At 50.1% G+C, this 18,377-nt stretch overlaps 13 non-coding genes across 13 annotated transcripts; all 13 read right to left on the bottom strand.

The window, feature by feature from the left end:
• Nucleotides 1–1,487: 1,487 nt before the first annotated feature.
• TRNAL-CAG (transfer RNA leucine (anticodon CAG)) lies at nucleotides 1,488–1,570 on the bottom strand. The gene has a single exon. It is a non-coding gene; the product is annotated as a tRNA-Leu (tRNA).
• Nucleotides 1,571–3,133: 1,563 nt separating this feature from the next.
• On the bottom strand, nucleotides 3,134–3,215 carry TRNAL-CAG (transfer RNA leucine (anticodon CAG)). The gene has a single exon. It is a non-coding gene; the product is annotated as a tRNA-Leu (tRNA).
• A 1,575-nt stretch (nucleotides 3,216–4,790) lies between these two features.
• Nucleotides 4,791–4,873, bottom strand: TRNAL-CAG (transfer RNA leucine (anticodon CAG)). Its single transcript has one exon. It is a non-coding gene; the product is annotated as a tRNA-Leu (tRNA).
• Nucleotides 4,874–5,366: 493 nt separating this feature from the next.
• Nucleotides 5,367–5,448, bottom strand: TRNAL-CAG (transfer RNA leucine (anticodon CAG)). The gene has a single exon. It is a non-coding gene; the product is annotated as a tRNA-Leu (tRNA).
• A 2,677-nt stretch (nucleotides 5,449–8,125) lies between these two features.
• On the bottom strand, nucleotides 8,126–8,208 carry TRNAL-CAG (transfer RNA leucine (anticodon CAG)). Its single transcript has one exon. It is a non-coding gene; the product is annotated as a tRNA-Leu (tRNA).
• A 493-nt stretch (nucleotides 8,209–8,701) lies between these two features.
• On the bottom strand, nucleotides 8,702–8,783 carry TRNAL-CAG (transfer RNA leucine (anticodon CAG)). The gene has a single exon. It is a non-coding gene; the product is annotated as a tRNA-Leu (tRNA).
• Nucleotides 8,784–9,265: 482 nt separating this feature from the next.
• TRNAL-CAG (transfer RNA leucine (anticodon CAG)) lies at nucleotides 9,266–9,348 on the bottom strand. Its single transcript has one exon. It is a non-coding gene; the product is annotated as a tRNA-Leu (tRNA).
• A 2,119-nt stretch (nucleotides 9,349–11,467) lies between these two features.
• TRNAL-CAG (transfer RNA leucine (anticodon CAG)) lies at nucleotides 11,468–11,550 on the bottom strand. Its single transcript has one exon. It is a non-coding gene; the product is annotated as a tRNA-Leu (tRNA).
• A 493-nt stretch (nucleotides 11,551–12,043) lies between these two features.
• On the bottom strand, nucleotides 12,044–12,125 carry TRNAL-CAG (transfer RNA leucine (anticodon CAG)). Its single transcript has one exon. It is a non-coding gene; the product is annotated as a tRNA-Leu (tRNA).
• Nucleotides 12,126–12,607: 482 nt separating this feature from the next.
• Nucleotides 12,608–12,690, bottom strand: TRNAL-CAG (transfer RNA leucine (anticodon CAG)). The gene has a single exon. It is a non-coding gene; the product is annotated as a tRNA-Leu (tRNA).
• Nucleotides 12,691–13,710: 1,020 nt separating this feature from the next.
• Nucleotides 13,711–13,792, bottom strand: TRNAL-CAG (transfer RNA leucine (anticodon CAG)). Its single transcript has one exon. It is a non-coding gene; the product is annotated as a tRNA-Leu (tRNA).
• A 2,017-nt stretch (nucleotides 13,793–15,809) lies between these two features.
• TRNAL-CAG (transfer RNA leucine (anticodon CAG)) lies at nucleotides 15,810–15,892 on the bottom strand. Its single transcript has one exon. It is a non-coding gene; the product is annotated as a tRNA-Leu (tRNA).
• A 1,020-nt stretch (nucleotides 15,893–16,912) lies between these two features.
• TRNAL-CAG (transfer RNA leucine (anticodon CAG)) lies at nucleotides 16,913–16,994 on the bottom strand. Its single transcript has one exon. It is a non-coding gene; the product is annotated as a tRNA-Leu (tRNA).
• Between the last annotated feature and the right edge of the window lie 1,383 nt (nucleotides 16,995–18,377).

The following is an 18,377-nucleotide window of genomic DNA, read 5'->3' as shown; positions in this document are numbered from 1 at the left end:
TCTCCACAGTCTGCCAGGAATATACTCTCGCGCATCCCACCCACCCCTCCTAACCCACCACCCTCCCCATCCATTTTAAAAATGTCACTTCATTCCCACTAGGCCCAGTTAAAAGGACAACACATTGGGTTCTTTATGCATTTTTTCCAAAGGCAAAATGTCGCGGTGCGCCCGTTTGCATGTCCACAAGGCCGGCCCAGTCCAAAGATGGTTTTTCACTGGAGTTCACTTTCCCAAAAAAGAAGCGAAGAAATACAGGAAGCACTGGAAATCAACCATGAGGCCTGCAGTGCGTGCTACAACTCCATCTCCCTGTTCCAGAAAGCCTTGGCCAGCAGTTATAGGACGCCTGGAATGTTACAATCAAATGAAAAGAAAAATTCTGTTACAGACATGTCAGAAGTGGGATTCGAACCCACACCTCCAGAGGAGACTGCCTTAGACCACTCGGCCATCCTGACTCTGCCATTTGCACCCCTCAGATGCGGCTTAGAGGCAATGTTGGAAAGTCTCAAAAACCACCCGCCTAAAATCCTCTCCTAATGCATTAAAGTCTCCCAATTCCTCCCAAAAGAATAATCACAGGCAGGGCAGCACTCATACAACGACTACTGGCACAGACGTGCAGGGTTCAATCCCTATGTACAGCAGCTACTTGTCACAAGCACACATGAGTCTTTCATGTTTCTGCAGAACGGTGCTGCCTGCCACCTGTTAACAGACACAAGCAACTACACCTCAGGAAATAGGAAGGCAGGAGGTGGGCTGGTTTATGCAAATAAAAGCATGCACTGTGTCCAACCCTTCAGGAGGTTCAGGCAGTGTGCTAGAGCCTTCTTGGTCACAAGAGGTTGGACACTAGTCCAGGGGAGCCTGTTTAGGCTGAAAGGACTGTGTATGGGCCGGCCTGATCTCCCTGTACTCCTGCACAGGACTCACTCGAAATGATAGGGCTAAAGAGTTCTGCCAGCAAAGCCTATATACAATGGCCGTTCGTGGCCGTTTGGGCAGGCAGGTGGTTGGTTGGGCAGAGGGCGAGGAGGAAGAACTGTGTTCACTCCTCTGCCTGCCTTTTTACCTCTCGCTTCCCCCCACTCACTCCTCCATCTGCCTCCCACTATGTCACACTAACTTTCCTCCTGACCTCCATTTCAAATAGGTCACTTCATTCCAACTAGGCCCAGTGAAAAGGACAAGACGTTGGGTTCTTTATGCATTTTTTCCAAAGACAAAATGCCGCGCTGCGCCCATTTGCAAGTCCACAAAGCTAGCACAGTCCTAAGACGGTTTTTCATTTAAGCACTGTAGTACACCTGCCAAAAGGGCAGTGAAGCATTCCAGGACGAACTGCAGACCTAGCTGGAGGACGGGAGTGTGTGGAGCAAGCTCCAACTCCATCTCCCTCTCCCTGTTCCAGAAATCCGTGGCCGGCAGTTATAGGAAGCGTGGAATGCAATCACATGAAAAGTAAAAACCCGTTTCAGGCATGTCAGAAGTGGGATTCAAACCTACGCCTCCAGAGGAGACTGCGACCTGAACGCAGCGCCTTAGACCACTCGGCCATCCTGACTCTGCCTTAGGCGCTCGCCTGAATCGGCTTAGAGGCTATGTTGGCAAGTCTTTGACCACACTTAAATCCTCTTGGATTTCCTAAAATGTCTCTACAGTCTGCCAGGGATATACTCTCGCGCATCCCACCCACCCCTCCTAACCCACCACCCTCCCCATCCATTTTAAAAATGTCACTTCATTCCCACTAGGCCCAGTTAAAAGGACAACACATTGGGTTCTTTATGCATTTTTTCCAAAGGCAAAATGTCGCGGTGCGCCCGTTTGCATGTCCACAAGTCCGGCCCAGTCCAAAGATGGTTTTTCACTGGAGTTCACTTTCCCAAAAAAGAAGCGAGGAAATACAGGAAGCACTGGAAATCAACCATGAGGCCTGCAGTGCGTGCTCCAACTCCATCTCCCTGTTCCAGAAAGCCTTGGCCAGCAGTTATAGGACGCCTGGAATGTTACAATCAAATGAAAAGAAAAATTCTGTTACAGACATGTCAGAAGTGGGATTCGAACAACGCAGCGCCTTAGACCACTCGGCCATCCTGACTCTGCCATTTGCACCCCTCAGATGCGGCTTAGAGGCAATGTTGGAAAGTCTCAAAGACCACCCGCCTAAAATCATCACCTATTGCATTAAAGTCTCCCAATTCCTCCCAAAAGAATAATCACAGTCAGGGCAGCACTCATACAACGACTACTGGCACAGACGTGCAGGGTTCAATCCCTATGTACAGCAGCTACTTGTCACAAGCACACATGAGTCTTTCATGTTTCTGCAGAACGGTGCTGCCTGCCACCTGTTAACAGACACAAGCAACTACACCTCAGGAAATAGGAAGGCAGGAGGCGGGCTGGTTTATGCAAATAAAAGCATGTACTGTGTCCAACCTTTCAGGAGGTTCAGGCAGTGTGCTATAGCCTTCTTGGTCACAAGAGGTTGGGCACTAGTCCCGGGGAGCCTGTTTAGGCTGAAAGGACTGTGTATGGGCCGGCCTGATCTCCCTGTACTCCTGCACAGGACTCACTCTAAATGACAGGGCTAAAGAGTTCTGCCAGCAAAGCCTATATACAATGGCCGTTCGTGGCCGTTGGGGCAGGCAGGTGGTTGGTTGGGCAGAGGGTGAGGAGGAAGAACTGTGTTCACTCCTCTGCCTGCCTTTTTACCTCTCGCTTCCCCCCACTCACTCCTCCTTCTGCCTCCCACTATGTCACACTAACTTTCCTCCTGACCTCCATTTCAAATAGGTCACTTCATTCCAACTAGGACCAGTGAAAAGGACAAGACGTTGGGTTCTTTATGCATTTTTTCCAAAGACAAAATGCCGCGCTGCGCCCATTTGCAAGTCCACAAAGCTAGCACAGTCCTAAGACGGTTTTTCATTTAAGCACTGTAGTACACCTGCCAAAAGGGCAGTGAAGCATTCCAGGACGAACTGCAGACCTAGCTGGAGGACGGGAGTGTGTGGAGCAAGCTCCAACTCCAACTCCATCTCCCTGTTCCAGAAATCCCTGGCCGGCAGTTATAGGAAGCGTGGAATGCAATCACATGAAAAGTAAAAACCCATTTCAGGCATGTCAGAAGTGGGATTCGAACCCACGCCTCCAGAGGAGACTGCGACCTGAACCAGTGCCTTAGACCACTCGGCCATCCTGACTCTGCCGTAGGTGCTTGCCTGAATCGGCTTAGAGGCTATGTTGGCAAGTCTTTGACCACACTTAAATCCTCTTGGATTTCCTAAAATGTCTCCACAGTCTGCCAGGAATATACTCTCGCGCATCCCACCCACCCCTCCTAACCCACCACCCTCCCCATCCATTTTAAAAATGTCACTTCATTCCCACTAGGCCCAGTTAAAAGGACAACACATTGGGTTCTTTATGCATTTTTTCCAAAGGCAAAATGTCGCGGTGCGCCCGTTTGCATGTCCACAAGGCCGGCCCAGTCCAAAGATGGTTTTTCACTGGAGTTCACTTTCCCAAAAAAGAAGCGAAGAAATACAGGAAGCACTGGAAATCAACCATGAGGCCTGCAGTGCGTGCTACAACTCCATCTCCCTGTTCCAGAAAGCCTTGGCCAGCAGTTATAGGACGCCTGGAATGTTACAATCAAATGAAAAGAAAAATTCTGTTACAGACATGTCAGAAGTGGGATTCGAACCCACACCTCCAGAGGAGACTGCCTTAGACCACTCGGCCATCCTGACTCTGCCATTTGCACCCCTCAGATGCGGCTTAGAGGCAATGTTGGAAAGTCTCAAAAACCACCCGCCTAAAATCCTCTCCTAATGCATTAAAGTCTCCCAATTCCTCCCAAAAGAATAATCACAGGCAGGGCAGCACTCATACAACGACTACTGGCACAGACGTGCAGGGTTCAATCCCTATGTACAGCAGCTACTTGTCACAAGCACACATGAGTCTTTCATGTTTCTGCAGAACGGTGCTGCCTGCCACCTGTTAACAGACACAAGCAACTACACCTCAGGAAATAGGAAGGCAGGAGGTGGGCTGGTTTATGCAAATAAAAGCATGCACTGTGTCCAACCCTTCAGGAGGTTCAGGCAGTGTGCTAGAGCCTTCTTGGTCACAAGAGGTTGGACACTAGTCCAGGGGAGCCTGTTTAGGCTGAAAGGACTGTGTATGGGCCGGCCTGATCTCCCTGTACTCCTGCACAGGACTCACTCGAAATGACAGGGCTAAAGAGTTCTGCCAGCAAAGCCTATATACAATGGCCGTTCGTGGCCGTTTGGGCAGGCAGGTGGTTGGTTGGGCAGAGGGCGAGGAGGAAGAACTGTGTTCACTCCTCTGCCTGCCTTTTTACCTCTCGCTTCCCCCCACTCACTCCTCCATCTGCCTCCCACTATGTCACACTAACTTTCCTCCTGACCTCCATTTCAAATAGGTCACTTCATTCCAACTAGGCCCAGTGAAAAGGACAAGACGTTGGGTTCTTTATGCATTTTTTCCAAAGACAAAATGCCGCGCTGCGCCCATTTGCAAGTCCACAAAGCTAGCACAGTCCTAAGACGGTTTTTCATTTAAGCACTGTAGTACACCTGCCAAAAGGGCAGTGAAGCATTCCAGGACGAACTGCAGACCTAGCTGGAGGACGGGAGTGTGTGGAGCAAGCTCCAACTCCATCTCCCTCTCCCTGTTCCAGAAATCCGTGGCCGGCAGTTATAGGAAGCGTGGAATGCAATCACATGAAAAGTAAAAACCCGTTTCAGGCATGTCAGAAGTGGGATTCAAACCTACGCCTCCAGAGGAGACTGCGACCTGAACGCAGCGCCTTAGACCACTCGGCCATCCTGACTCTGCCTTAGGCGCTCGCCTGAATCGGCTTAGAGGCTATGTTGGCAAGTCTTTGACCACACTTAAATCCTCTTGGATTTCCTAAAATGTCTCTACAGTCTGCCAGGGATATACTCTCGCGCATCCCACCCACCCCTCCTAACCCACCACCCTCCCCATCCATTTTAAAAATGTCACTTCATTCCCACTAGGCCCAGTTAAAAGGACAACACATTGGGTTCTTTATGCATTTTTTCCAAAGACAAAATGCCGCGCTGCGCACATTTGCATGTCCACAAAGCTAGCACAGTCCTAAGACGGTTTTTCATTTAAGCACTGTAGTACACCTGCCAAAAGAGCAGTGAAGCATTCCAGGACGAACTGCAGACCTAGCTGGAGGACGGGAGTGTTTGGAGCAAGCTCCAACTCCATCTCCCTGTTTCAGAAATCCGTGGCCGGCAGTTATAGGAAGCGTGGAATGCAATCACATGAAAAGTAAAAACCCATTTCTGGCATGTCAGAAGTGGGATTCGAACCCACGCCTCCAGAGGAGACTGCGACCTGAACCAGTGCCTTAGACCACTCGGCCATCCTGACTCTGCCTTAGGTGCTTGCCTGAATCGGCTTAGAGGCTATGTTGGCAAGTCTTTGACCACACTTAAATCCTCTTGGATTTCCTAAAATGTCTCCACAGTCTGCCAGGAATATAATCTCGCGCATCCCACCCACCCCTCCTAACCCACCACCCTCCCCATCCATTTTAAAAATGTCACTTCATTCCCACTAGGCCCAGTTAAAAGGACAACACATTGGGTTCTTTATGCATTTTTTCCAAAGGCAAAATGTTGCGGTGCCCCCGTTTGCATGTCCACAAGGCCGGCCCAGTCCAAAGATGGTTTTTCACTGGAGTTCACTTTCCCAAAAAAGAAGCGAAGAAATACAGGAAGCACTGGAAATCAACCATGAGGCCTGCAGTGCGTGCTCCAACTCCATCTCCCTGTTCCAGAAAGCCTTGGACAGCAGTTATAGGACGCCTGGAATGTTACAATCAAATGAAAAGAAAAATTCTGTTACAGACATTTCAGAAGTGGGAGAAGTGGGATTCGAACCCACGCCTCCAGAGGAGACTGCCTTAGACCACTCGGCCATCCTGACTCTGCCATTTGCACTCCTCAGATGCGGCTTAGAGGCAATGTTGGAAAGTCTCAAAGACCACCCGCCTAAAATCCTCTCCTAATGCATTAAAGTCTCCCAATTCCTCCCAAAAGAATAAACACAGGCAGGGCAGCACTCATACAACGACTACTGGCACAGACGTCCAGGGTTCAATCCCTATGTACAGCAGCTACTTGTCACAAGCACACATGAGTCTTTCATGTTTCTGCAGAACGGTGCTGCCTGCCACCTGTTAACAGACACAAGCAACTACACCTCAGGAAATAGGAAGGCAGGAGGCGGGCTGGTTTATGCAAATAAAAGCATGCACTGTGTCCAACCCTTCAGGAGGTTCAGGCAGTGTGCTATAGCCTTCTTGGTCACAAGAGGTTGGGCACTAGTCCCGGGGAGCCTGTTTAGGCTGAAAGGACTGTGTATGGGCCGGCCTGATCTCCCTGTACTCCTGCACAGGACTCACTCTAAATGACAGGGCTAAAGAGTTCTGCCAGCAAAGCCTATATACAATGGCCGTTCGTGGCCGTTGGGGCAGGCAGGTGGTTGGTTGGGCAGAGGGCGAGGAGGAAGAACTGTGTTCACTCCTCTGCCTGCCTTTTTACCTCTCGCTTCCCCCCACTCACTCCTCCTTCTGCCTCCCACTATGTCACACTAACTTTCCTCCTGACCTCCATTTCAAATAGGTCACTTCATTCCAACTAGGCCCAGTGAAAAGGACAAGACGTTGGGTTCTTTATGCATTTTTTCCAAAGACAAAATGCCGCGCTGCGCCCATTTGCAAGTCCACAAAGCTAGCACAGTCCTAAGACGGTTTTTCATTTAAGCACTGTAGTACACCTGCCAAAAGGGCAGTGAAGCATTCCAGGACGAACTGCAGACCTAGCTGGAGGACGGGAGTGTGTGGAGCAAGCTCCAACTCCAACTCCATCTCCCTGTTCCAGAAATCCCTGGCCGGCAGTTATAGGAAGCGTGGAATGCAATCACATGAAAAGTAAAAACCCATTTCAGGCATGTCAGAAGTGGGATTCGAACCCACGCCTCCAGAGGAGACTGCCTTAGACCACTCGGCCATCCTGACTCTGCCATTTGCACCCCTCAGATGCGGCTTAGAGGCAATGTTGGAAAGTCTCAAAAACCACCCGCCTAAAATCCTCTCCTAATGCATTAAAGTCTCCCAATTCCTCCCAAAAGAATAATCACAGGCAGGGCAGCACTCATACAACGACTACAGGCACAGACGTGCAGGGTTCAATCCCTATGTACAGCAGCTACTTGTCACAAGCACACATGAGTCTTTCATGTTTCTGCAGAACGGTGCTGCCTGCCACCTGTTAACAGACACAAGCAACTACACCTCAGGAAATAGGAAGGCAGGAGGTGGGCTGGTTTATGCAAATAAAAGCATGCACTGTGTCCAACCCTTCAGGAGGTTCAGGCAGTGTGCTAGAGCCTTCTTGGTCACAAGAGGTTGGACACTAGTCCAGGGGAGCCTGTTTAGGCTGAAAGGACTGTGTATGGGCCGGCCTGATCTCCCTGTACTCCTGCACAGGACTCACTCGAAATGACAGGGCTAAAGAGTTCTGCCAGCAAAGCCTATATACAATGGCCGTTCGTGGCCGTTTGGGCAGGCAGGTGGTTGGTTGGGCAGAGGGCGAGGAGGAAGAACTGTGTTCACTCCTCTGCCTGCCTTTTTACCTCTCGCTTCCCCCCACTCACTCCTCCATCTGCCTCCCACTATGTCACACTAACTTTCCTCCTGACCTCCATTTCAAATAGGTCACTTCATTCCAACTAGGCCCAGTGAAAAGGACAAGACGTTGGGTTCTTTATGCATTTTTTCCAAAGACAAAATGCCGCGCTGCGCCCATTTGCAAGTCCACAAAGCTAGCACAGTCCTAAGACTGTTTTTCATTTAAGCACTGTAGTACACCTGCCAAAAGGGCAGTGAAGCATTCCAGGACGAACTGCAGACCTAGCTGGAGGACGGGAGTGTGTGGAGCAAGCTCCAACTCCATCTCCCTCTCCCTGTTCCAGAAATCCGTGGCCGGCAGTTATAGGAAGCGTGGAATGCAATCACATGAAAAGTAAAAACCCTTTTCAGGCATGTCAGAAGTGGGATTCAAACCCACGCCTCCAGAGGAGACTGCGACCTGAACGCAGCGCCTTAGACCACTCGGCCATCCTGACTCTGCCTTAGGCGCTCGCCTGAATCGGCTTAGAGGCTATGTTGGCAAGTCTTTGACCACACTTAAATCCTCTTGGATTTCCTAAAATGTCTCTACAGTCTGCCAGGGATATACTCTCGCGCATCCCACCCACCCCTCCTAACCCACCACCCTCCCCATCCATTTTAAAAATGTCACTTCATTCCCACTAGGCCCAGTTAAAAGGACAACACATTGGGTTCTTTATGCATTTTTTCCAAAGACAAAATGCCGCGCTGCGCACATTTGCATGTCCACAAAGCTAGCACAGTCCTAAGACGGTTTTTCATTTAAGCACTGTAGTACACCTGCCAAAAGAGCAGTGAAGCATTCCAGGACGAACTGCAGACCTAGCTGGAGGACGGGAGTGTTTGGAGCAAGCTCCAACTCCATCTCCCTGTTTCAGAAATCCGTGGCCGGCAGTTATAGGAAGCGTGGAATGCAATCACATGAAAAGTAAAAACCCATTTCTGGCATGTCAGAAGTGGGATTCGAACCCACGCCTCCAGAGGAGACTGCGACCTGAACCAGTGCCTTAGACCACTCGGCCATCCTGACTCTGCCTTAGGTGCTTGCCTGAATCGGCTTAGAGGCTATGTTGGCAAGTCTTTGACCACACTTAAATCCTCTTGGATTTCCTAAAATGTCTCCACAGTCTGCCAGGAATATAATCTCGCGCATCCCACCCACCCCTCCTAACCCACCACCCTCCCCATCCATTTTAAAAATGTCACTTCATTCCCACTAGGCCCAGTTAAAAGGACAACACATTGGGTTCTTTATGCATTTTTTCCAAAGGCAAAATGTCGCGGTGCGCCCGTTTGCATGTCCACAAGGCCGGCCCAGTCCAAAGATGGTTTTTCACTGGAGTTCACTTTCCCAAAAAAGAAGCGAGGAAATACAGGAAGCACTGGAAATCAACCATGAGGCCTGCAGTGCGTGCTCCAACTCCATCTCCCTGTTCCAGAAAGCCTTGGCCAGCAGTTATAGGACGCCTGGAATGTTACAATCAAATGAAAAGAAAAATTCTGTTACAGACATGTCAGAAGTGGGATTCGAACCCACGCCTCCAGAGGAGACTGCGACCTGAACGCAGCGCCTTAGACCACTCGGCCATCCTGACTCTGCCATTTGCACCCCTCAGATGCGGCTTAGAGGCAATGTTGGAAAGTCTCAAAGACCACCCGCCTAAAATCATCACCTATTGCATTAAAGTCTCCCAATTCCTCCCAAAAGAATAATCACAGTCAGGGCAGCACTCATACAACGACTACTGGCACAGACGTGCAGTGTTCAATCCCTATGTACAGCAGCTACTTGTCACAAGCACACATGAGTCTTTCATGTTTCTGCAGAACGGTGCTGCCTGCCACCTGTTAACAGACACAAGCAACTACACCTCAGGAAATAGGAAGGCAGGAGGCGGGCTGGTTTATGCAAATAAAAGCATGTACTGTGTCCAACCTTTCAGGAGGTTCAGGCAGTGTGCTATAGCCTTCTTGGTCACAAGAGGTTGGGCACTAGTCCCGGGGAGCCTGTTTAGGCTGAAAGGACTGTGTATGGGCCGGCCTGATCTCCCTGTACTCCTGCACAGGACTCACTCTAAATGACAGGGCTAAAGAGTTCTGCCAGCAAAGCCTATATACAATGGCCGTTCGTGGCCGTTGGGGCAGGCAGGTGGTTGGTTGGGCAGAGGGCGAGGAGGAAGAACTGTGTTCACTCCTCTGCCTGCCTTTTTACCTCTCGCTTCCCCCCACTCACTCCTCCTTCTGCCTCCCACTATGTCACACTAACTTTCCTCCTGACCTCCATTTCAAATAGGTCACTTCATTCCAACTAGGCCCAGTGAAAAGGACAAGACGTTGGGTTCTTTATGCATTTTTTCCAAAGACAAAATGCCGCGCTGCGCCCATTTGCAAGTCCACAAAGCTAGCACAGTCCTAAGACGGTTTTTCATTTAAGCACTGTAGTACACCTGCCAAAAGGGCAGTGAAGCATTCCAGGACGAACTGCAGACCTAGCTGGAGGACGGGAGTGTGTGGAGCAAGCTCCAACTCCAACTCCATCTCCCTGTTCCAGAAATCCCTGGCCGGCAGTTATAGGAAGCGTGGAATGCAATCACATGAAAAGTAAAAACCCATTTCAGGCATGTCAGAAGTGGGATTCGAACCCACGCCTCCAGAGGAGACTGCCTTAGACCACTCGGCCATCCTGACTCTGCCATTTGCACCCCTCAGATGCGGCTTAGAGGCAATGTTGGAAAGTCTCAAAAACCACCCGCCTAAAATCCTCTCCTAATGCATTAAAGTCTCCCAATTCCTCCCAAAAGAATAATCACAGGCAGGGCAGCACTCATACAACGACTACAGGCACAGACGTGCAGGGTTCAATCCCTATGTACAGCAGCTACTTGTCACAAGCACACATGAGTCTTTCATGTTTCTGCAGAACGGTGCTGCCTGCCACCTGTTAACAGACACAAGCAACTACACCTCAGGAAATAGGAAGGCAGGAGGTGGGCTGGTTTATGCAAATAAAAGCATGCACTGTGTCCAACCCTTCAGGAGGTTCAGGCAGTGTGCTAGAGCCTTCTTGGTCACAAGAGGTTGGACACTAGTCCAGGGGAGCCTGTTTAGGCTGAAAGGACTGTGTATGGGCCGGCCTGATCTCCCTGTACTCCTGCACAGGACTCACTCGAAATGACAGGGCTAAAGAGTTCTGCCAGCAAAGCCTATATACAATGGCCGTTCGTGGCCGTTTGGGCAGGCAGGTGGTTGGTTGGGCAGAGGGCGAGGAGGAAGAACTGTGTTCACTCCTCTGCCTGCCTTTTTACCTCTCGCTTCCCCCCACTCACTCCTCCATCTGCCTCCCACTATGTCACACTAACTTTCCTCCTGACCTCCATTTCAAATAGGTCACTTCATTCCAACTAGGCCCAGTGAAAAGGACAAGACGTTGGGTTCTTTATGCATTTTTTCCAAAGACAAAATGCCGCGCTGCGCCCATTTGCAAGTCCACAAAGCTAGCACAGTCCTAAGACTGTTTTTCATTTAAGCACTGTAGTACACCTGCCAAAAGGGCAGTGAAGCATTCCAGGACGAACTGCAGACCTAGCTGGAGGACGGGAGTGTGTGGAGCAAGCTCCAACTCCATCTCCCTCTCCCTGTTCCAGAAATCCGTGGCCGGCAGTTATAGGAAGCGTGGAATGCAATCACATGAAAAGTAAAAACCCTTTTCAGGCATGTCAGAAGTGGGATTCAAACCCACGCCTCCAGAGGAGACTGCGACCTGAACGCAGCGCCTTAGACCACTCGGCCATCCTGACTCTGCCTTAGGCGCTCGCCTGAATCGGCTTAGAGGCTATGTTGGCAAGTCTTTGACCACACTTAAATCCTCTTGGATTTCCTAAAATGTCTCTACAGTCTGCCAGGGATATACTCTCGCGCATCCCACCCACCCCTCCTAACCCACCACCCTCCCCATCCATTTTAAAAATGTCACTTCATTCCCACTAGGCCCAGTTAAAAGGACAACACATTGGGTTCTTTATGCATTTTTTCCAAAGACAAAATGCCGCGCTGCGCACATTTGCATGTCCACAAAGCTAGCACAGTCCTAAGACGGTTTTTCATTTAAGCACTGTAGTACACCTGCCAAAAGAGCAGTGAAGCATTCCAGGACGAACTGCAGACCTAGCTGGAGGACGGGAGTGTTTGGAGCAAGCTCCAACTCCATCTCCCTGTTTCAGAAATCCGTGGCCGGCAGTTATAGGAAGCGTGGAATGCAATCACATGAAAAGTAAAAACCCATTTCTGGCATGTCAGAAGTGGGATTCGAACCCACGCCTCCAGAGGAGACTGCGACCTGAACCAGTGCCTTAGACCACTCGGCCATCCTGACTCTGCCTTAGGTGCTTGCCTGAATCGGCTTAGAGGCTATGTTGGCAAGTCTTTGACCACACTTAAATCCTCTTGGATTTCCTAAAATGTCTCCACAGTCTGCCAGGAATATAATCTCGCGCATCCCACCCACCCCTCCTAACCCACCACCCTCCCCATCCATTTTAAAAATGTCACTTCATTCCCACTAGGCCCAGTTAAAAGGACAACACATTGGGTTCTTTATGCATTTTTTCCAAAGGCAAAATGTCGCGGTGCGCCCGTTTGCATGTCCACAAGGCCGGCCCAGTCCAAAGATGGTTTTTCACTGGAGTTCACTTTCCCAAAAAAGAAGCGAGGAAATACAGGAAGCACTGGAAATCAACCATGAGGCCTGCAGTGCGTGCTCCAACTCCATCTCCCTGTTCCAGAAAGCCTTGGCCAGCAGTTATAGGACGCCTGGAATGTTACAATCAAATGAAAAGAAAAATTCTGTTACAGACATGTCAGAAGTGGGATTCGAACCCACGCCTCCAGAGGAGAGTGCGACCTGAACACAGCGCCTTAGACCACTCGGCCATCCTGACTCTGCCATTTGCACCCCTCAGATGCGGCTTAGAGGCAATGTTGGAAAGTCTCAAAGACCACCCGCCTAAAATCCTCTCCTATTGCATTAAAGTCTCCCAATTCCTCCCAAAAGAATAATCACAGGCAGGGCAGCACTCATACAACGACTACTGGCACAGACGTGCAGGGTTCAATCCCTATGTACAGCAGCTACTTGTCACAAGCACACATGAGTCTTTCATGTTTCTGCAGAACGGTGCTGCCTGCCACCTGTTAACAGACACAAGCAACTACACCTCAGGAAATAGGAAGGCAGGAGGCGGGCTGGTTTATGCAAATAAAAGCATGCACTGTGTCCAACCCTTCAGGAGGTTCAGGCAGTGTGCTAGAGCCTTCTTGGTCACAAGAGGTTGGGCACTAGTCCAGGGGAGCCTGTTTAGGCTGAAAGGACTGTGTATGGGCCGGCCTGATCTCCCTGTACTCCTGCACAGGACTCACTCTAAATGACAGGGCTAAAGAGTTCTGCCAGCAAAGCCTATATACAATGGCCGTTCGTGGCCGTTGGGGCAGGCAGGTGGTTGGTTGGGCAGAGGGCGAGGAGGAAGAACTGTGTTCACTCCTCTGCCTGCCTTTTTACCTCTCGCTTCCCCCCACTCACTCCTCCTTCTGCCTCCCACTATGTCACACTAACTTTCCTCCTGACCTCCATTTCAAATAGGTCACTTCATTCCAACTAGGCCCAGTGAAAAGGACAAGACGTTGGGTTCTTTATGCATTTTTTCCAAAGACAAAATGCCGCGCTGCGCCCATTTGCAAGTCCACAAAGCTAGCACAGTCCTAAGACGGTTTTTCATTTAAGCACTGTAGTACACCTGCCAAAAGGGCAGTGAAGCATTCCAGGACGAACTGCAGACCTAGCTGGAGGACGGGAGTGTGTGGAGCAAGCTCCAACTCCATCTCCCTGTTCCAGAAATCCATGGCCGGCAGTTATAGGAAGCGTGGAATGCAATCACATGAAAAGTAAAAACCCATTGCAGGCATGTCAGAAGTGGGATTCGAACCCACGCCTCCAGAGGAGACTGCGATCTGAACCAGTGCCTTAGACCACTCGGCCATCCTGATTCTGCCTTAGGTGCTTGCCTGAATCGGCTTAGAGGCTATGTTGGCAAGTCTTTGACCACACTTAAATCCTCTTGGATTTCCTAAAATGTCTCCACATTCTGCCAGGAATATACTCTCGCGCATCCCACCCACCCCTCCTAACCCACCACCCTCCCCATCCATTTTAAAAATGTCACTTCATTCCCACTAGGCCCAGTTAAAAGGACAACACATTGGGTTCTTTATGCATTTTTTCCAAAGGCAAAATGTTGCGGTGCGCCCGTTTGCATGTCCACAAGGCCGACCCAGTCCAAAGATGGTTTTTCACTCGAGTTCACTTTCCCAAAAAAGAAGCGAAGAAATACAGGAAGCACTGGAAATCAACCATGAGGCCCGCAGTGCGTGCTCCAACTCCATCTCCCTGTTCCAGAAAGCCTTGGCCAGCAGTTATAGGACGCCTGGAATGTTACAATCAAATGAAAAGAAAAATTCTGTTACAGACATTTCAGAAGTGGGAGAAGTGGGATTCAAACCCACGCCTCCAGAGGAGACTGCCTTAGACCACTCGGCCATCCTGACTCTGCCATTTGCACCCCTCAGATGTGGCTTAGAGGCAATGTTGGAAAGTCTCAAAGACCACCCGCCTAAAATCCTCTCCTAATACATTAAAGTCTCCCAATTGCTCCCAAAAGAATAATCACAGGCAGGGCAGCACTCATACAACGACTACTGGCACAGACGTGCAGGGTTCAATCCCTATGTACAGCAGCTACTTGTCACAAGCACACATGAGTCTTTCATGTTTCTGCAGAACGGTGCTGCCTGCCACCTGTTAACAGACACAAGCAACTACACCTCAGGAAATAGGAAGGCAGGAGGCGGGCTGGTTTATGCAAATAAAAGCATGCACTGTGTCCAACCCTTCAGGAGGTTCAGGCAGTGTGCTAGAGCCTTCTTGGTCACAAGAGGTTGGGCACTAGTCCAGGGGAGCCTGTTTAGGCTGAAAGGACTGTGTATGGGCCGGCCTGATCTCCCTGTACTCCTGCACAGGACTCACTCTAAATGACAGGGCTAAAGAGTTCTGCCAGCAAAGCCTATATACAATGGCCGTTCGTGGCCGTTTGGGCAGGCAGGTGGTTGGTTGGGCAGAGGGCGAGGAGGAAGAACTGTGTTCACTCCTCTGCCTGCCTTTTTACCTCTCGCTTCCCCCCACTCACTCCTCCATCTGCCTCCCACTATGTCACACTAACTTTCCTCCTGACCTCCATTTCAAATAGGTCACTTCATTCCAACTAGGCCCAGTGAAAAGACAAGACGTTGGGTTCTTTATGCATTTTTTCCAAAGACAAAATGCCGCGCTGCGCCCATTTGCAAGTCCACAAAGCTAGCACAGTCCTAAGACGGTTTTTCATTTAAGCACTGTAGTACACCTGCCAAAAGGGCAGTGAAGCATTCCAGGATAAACTGCAGACCTAGCTGGAGGACGGGAGTGTGTGGAGCAAGCTCCAACTCCATCTCCCTGTTCCAGAAATCCGTGGCCACTCGGCCATCCTGACTCTGCCTTAGGCGCTCGCCTGAATCGGCTTAGAGGCTATGTTGGCAAGTCTTTGACCACACTTAAATCCTCTTGGATTTCCTAAAATGTCTCCACAGTCTGCCAGGAATATAATCTCGCGCATCCCACCCACCCCTCCTAACCCACCACCCTCCCCATCCATTTTAAAAATGTCACTTCATTCCCACTAGGCCCAGTTAAAAGGACAACACATTGGGTTCTTTATGCATTTTTTCCAAAGGCAAAATGTCGCGGTGCGCCCGTTTGCATGTCCACAAGGCCGGCCCAGTCCAAAGATGGTTTTTCACTGGAGTTCACTTTCCCAAAAAAGAAGCGAGGAAATACAGGAAGCACTGGAAATCAACCATGAGGCCTGCAGTGCGTGCTCCAACTCCATCTCCCTGTTCCAGAAAGCCTTGGCCAGCAGTTATAGGACGCCTGGAATGTTACAATCAAATGAAAAGAAAAATTCTGTTACAGACATGTCAGAAGTGGGATTCGAACCCACGCCTCCAGAGGAGAGTGCGACCTGAACACAGCGCCTTAGACCACTCGGCCATCCTGACTCTGCCATTTGCACCCCTCAGATGCGGCTTAGAGGCAATGTTGGAAAGTCTCAAAGACCACCCGCCTAAAATCCTCTCCTATTGCATTAAAGTCTCCCAATTCCTCCCAAAAGAATAATCACAGGCAGGGCAGCACTCATACAACGACTACTGGCACAGACGTGCAGGGTTCAATCCCTATGTACAGCAGCTACTTGTCACAAGCACACATGAGTCTTTCATGTTTCTGCAGAACGGTGCTGCCTGCCACCTGTTAACAGACACAAGCAACTACACCTCAGGAAATAGGAAGGCAGGAGGCGGGCTGGTTTATGCAAATAAAAGCATGCACTGTGTCCAACCCTTCAGGAGGTTCAGGCAGTGTGCTAGAGCCTTCTTGGTCACAAGAGGTTGGGCACTAGTCCAGGGGAGCCTGTTTAGGCTGAAAGGACTGTGTATGGGCCGGCCTGATCTCCCTGTACTCCTGCACAGGACTCACTCTAAATGACAGGGCTAAAGAGTTCTGCCAGCAAAGCCTATATACAATGGCCGTTCGTGGCCGTTGGGGCAGGCAGGTGGTTGGTTGGGCAGAGGGCGAGGAGGAAGAACTGTGTTCACTCCTCTGCCTGCCTTTTTACCTCTCGCTTCCCCCCACTCACTCCTCCTTCTGCCTCCCACTATGTCACACTAACTTTCCTCCTGACCTCCATTTCAAATAGGTCACTTCATTCCAACTAGGCCCAGTGAAAAGGACAAGACGTTGGGTTCTTTATGCATTTTTTCCAAAGACAAAATGCCGCGCTGCGCCCATTTGCAAGTCCACAAAGCTAGCACAGTCCTAAGACGGTTTTTCATTTAAGCACTGTCGTACACCTGCCAAAAGGGCAGTGAAGCATTCCAGGACGAACTGCAGACCTAGCTGGAGGACGGGAGTGTGTGGAGCAAGCTCCAACTCCATCTCCCTGTTCCAGAAATCCATGGCCGGCAGTTATAGGAAGCGTGGAATGCAATCACATGAAAAGTAAAAACCCATTGCAGGCATGTCAGAAGTGGGATTCGAACCCACGCCTCCAGAGGAGACTGCGATCTGAACCAGTGCCTTAGACCACTCGGCCATCCTGATTCTGCCTTAGGTGCTTGCCTGAATCGGCTTAGAGGCTATGTTGGCAAGTCTTTGACCACACTTAAATCCTCTTGGATTTCCTAAAATGTCTCCACATTCTGCCAGGAATATACTCTCGCGCATCCCACCCACCCCTCCTAACCCACCACCCTCCCCATCCATTTTAAAAATGTCACTTCATTCCCACTAGGCCCAGTTAAAAGGACAACACATTGGGTTCTTTATGCATTTTTTCCAAAGGCAAAATGTTGCGGTGCGCCCGTTTGCATGTCCACAAGGCCGACCCAGTCCAAAGATGGTTTTTCACTCGAGTTCACTTTCCCAAAAAAGAAGCGAAGAAATACAGGAAGCACTGGAAATCAACCATGAGGCCCGCAGTGCGTGCTCCAACTCCATCTCCCTGTTCCAGAAAGCCTTGGCCAGCAGTTATAGGACGCCTGGAATGTTACAATCAAATGAAAAGAAAAATTCTGTTACAGACATTTCAGAAGTGGGAGAAGTGGGATTCAAACCCACGCCTCCAGAGGAGACTGCCTTAGACCACTCGGCCATCCTGACTCTGCCATTTGCACCCCTCAGATGTGGCTTAGAGGCAATGTTGGAAAGTCTCAAAGACCACCCGCCTAAAATCCTCTCCTAATACATTAAAGTCTCCCAATTGCTCCCAAAAGAATAATCACAGGCAGGGCAGCACTCATACAACGACTACTGGCACAGACGTGCAGGGTTCAATCCCTATGTACAGCAGCTACTTGTCACAAGCACACATGAGTCTTTCATGTTTCTGCAGAACGGTGCTGCCTGCCACCTGTTAACAGACACAAGCAACTACACCTCAGGAAATAGGAAGGCAGGAGGCGGGCTGGTTTATGCAAATAAAAGCATGCACTGTGTCCAACCCTTCAGGAGGTTCAGGCAGTGTGCTAGAGCCTTCTTGGTCACAAGAGGTTGGGCACTAGTCCAGGGGAGCCTGTTTAGGCTGAAAGGACTGTGTATGGGCCGGCCTGATCTCCCTGTACTCCTGCACAGGACTCACTCTAAATGACAGGGCTAAAGAGTTCTGCCAGCAAAGCCTATATACAATGGCCGTTCGTGGCCGTTTGGGCAGGCAGGTGGTTGGTTGGGCAGAGGGCGAGGAGGAAGAACTGTGTTCACTCCTCTGCCTGCCTTTTTACCTCTCGCTTCCCCCCACTCACTCCTCCATCTGCCTCCCACTATGTCACACTAACTTTCCTCCTGACCTCCATTTCAAATAGGTCACTTCATTCCAACTAGGCCCAGTGAAAAGACAAGACGTTGGGTTCTTTATGCATTTTTTCCAAAGACAAAATGCCGCGCTGCACCCATTTGCAAGTCCACAAAGCTAGCACAGTCCTAAGACGG

This window comes from Ambystoma mexicanum, chromosome 11 (assembly GCF_040938575.1).
Source record: "Ambystoma mexicanum isolate Mex_15411 chromosome 11, UKY_AmexF1_1, whole genome shotgun sequence".
NCBI classification, from domain to species: domain Eukaryota; kingdom Metazoa; phylum Chordata; class Amphibia; order Caudata; family Ambystomatidae; genus Ambystoma; species Ambystoma mexicanum.
Note: the sequence above shows the minus strand (reverse complement) of the source record. Positions and strands in the feature narration are given on the sequence as shown.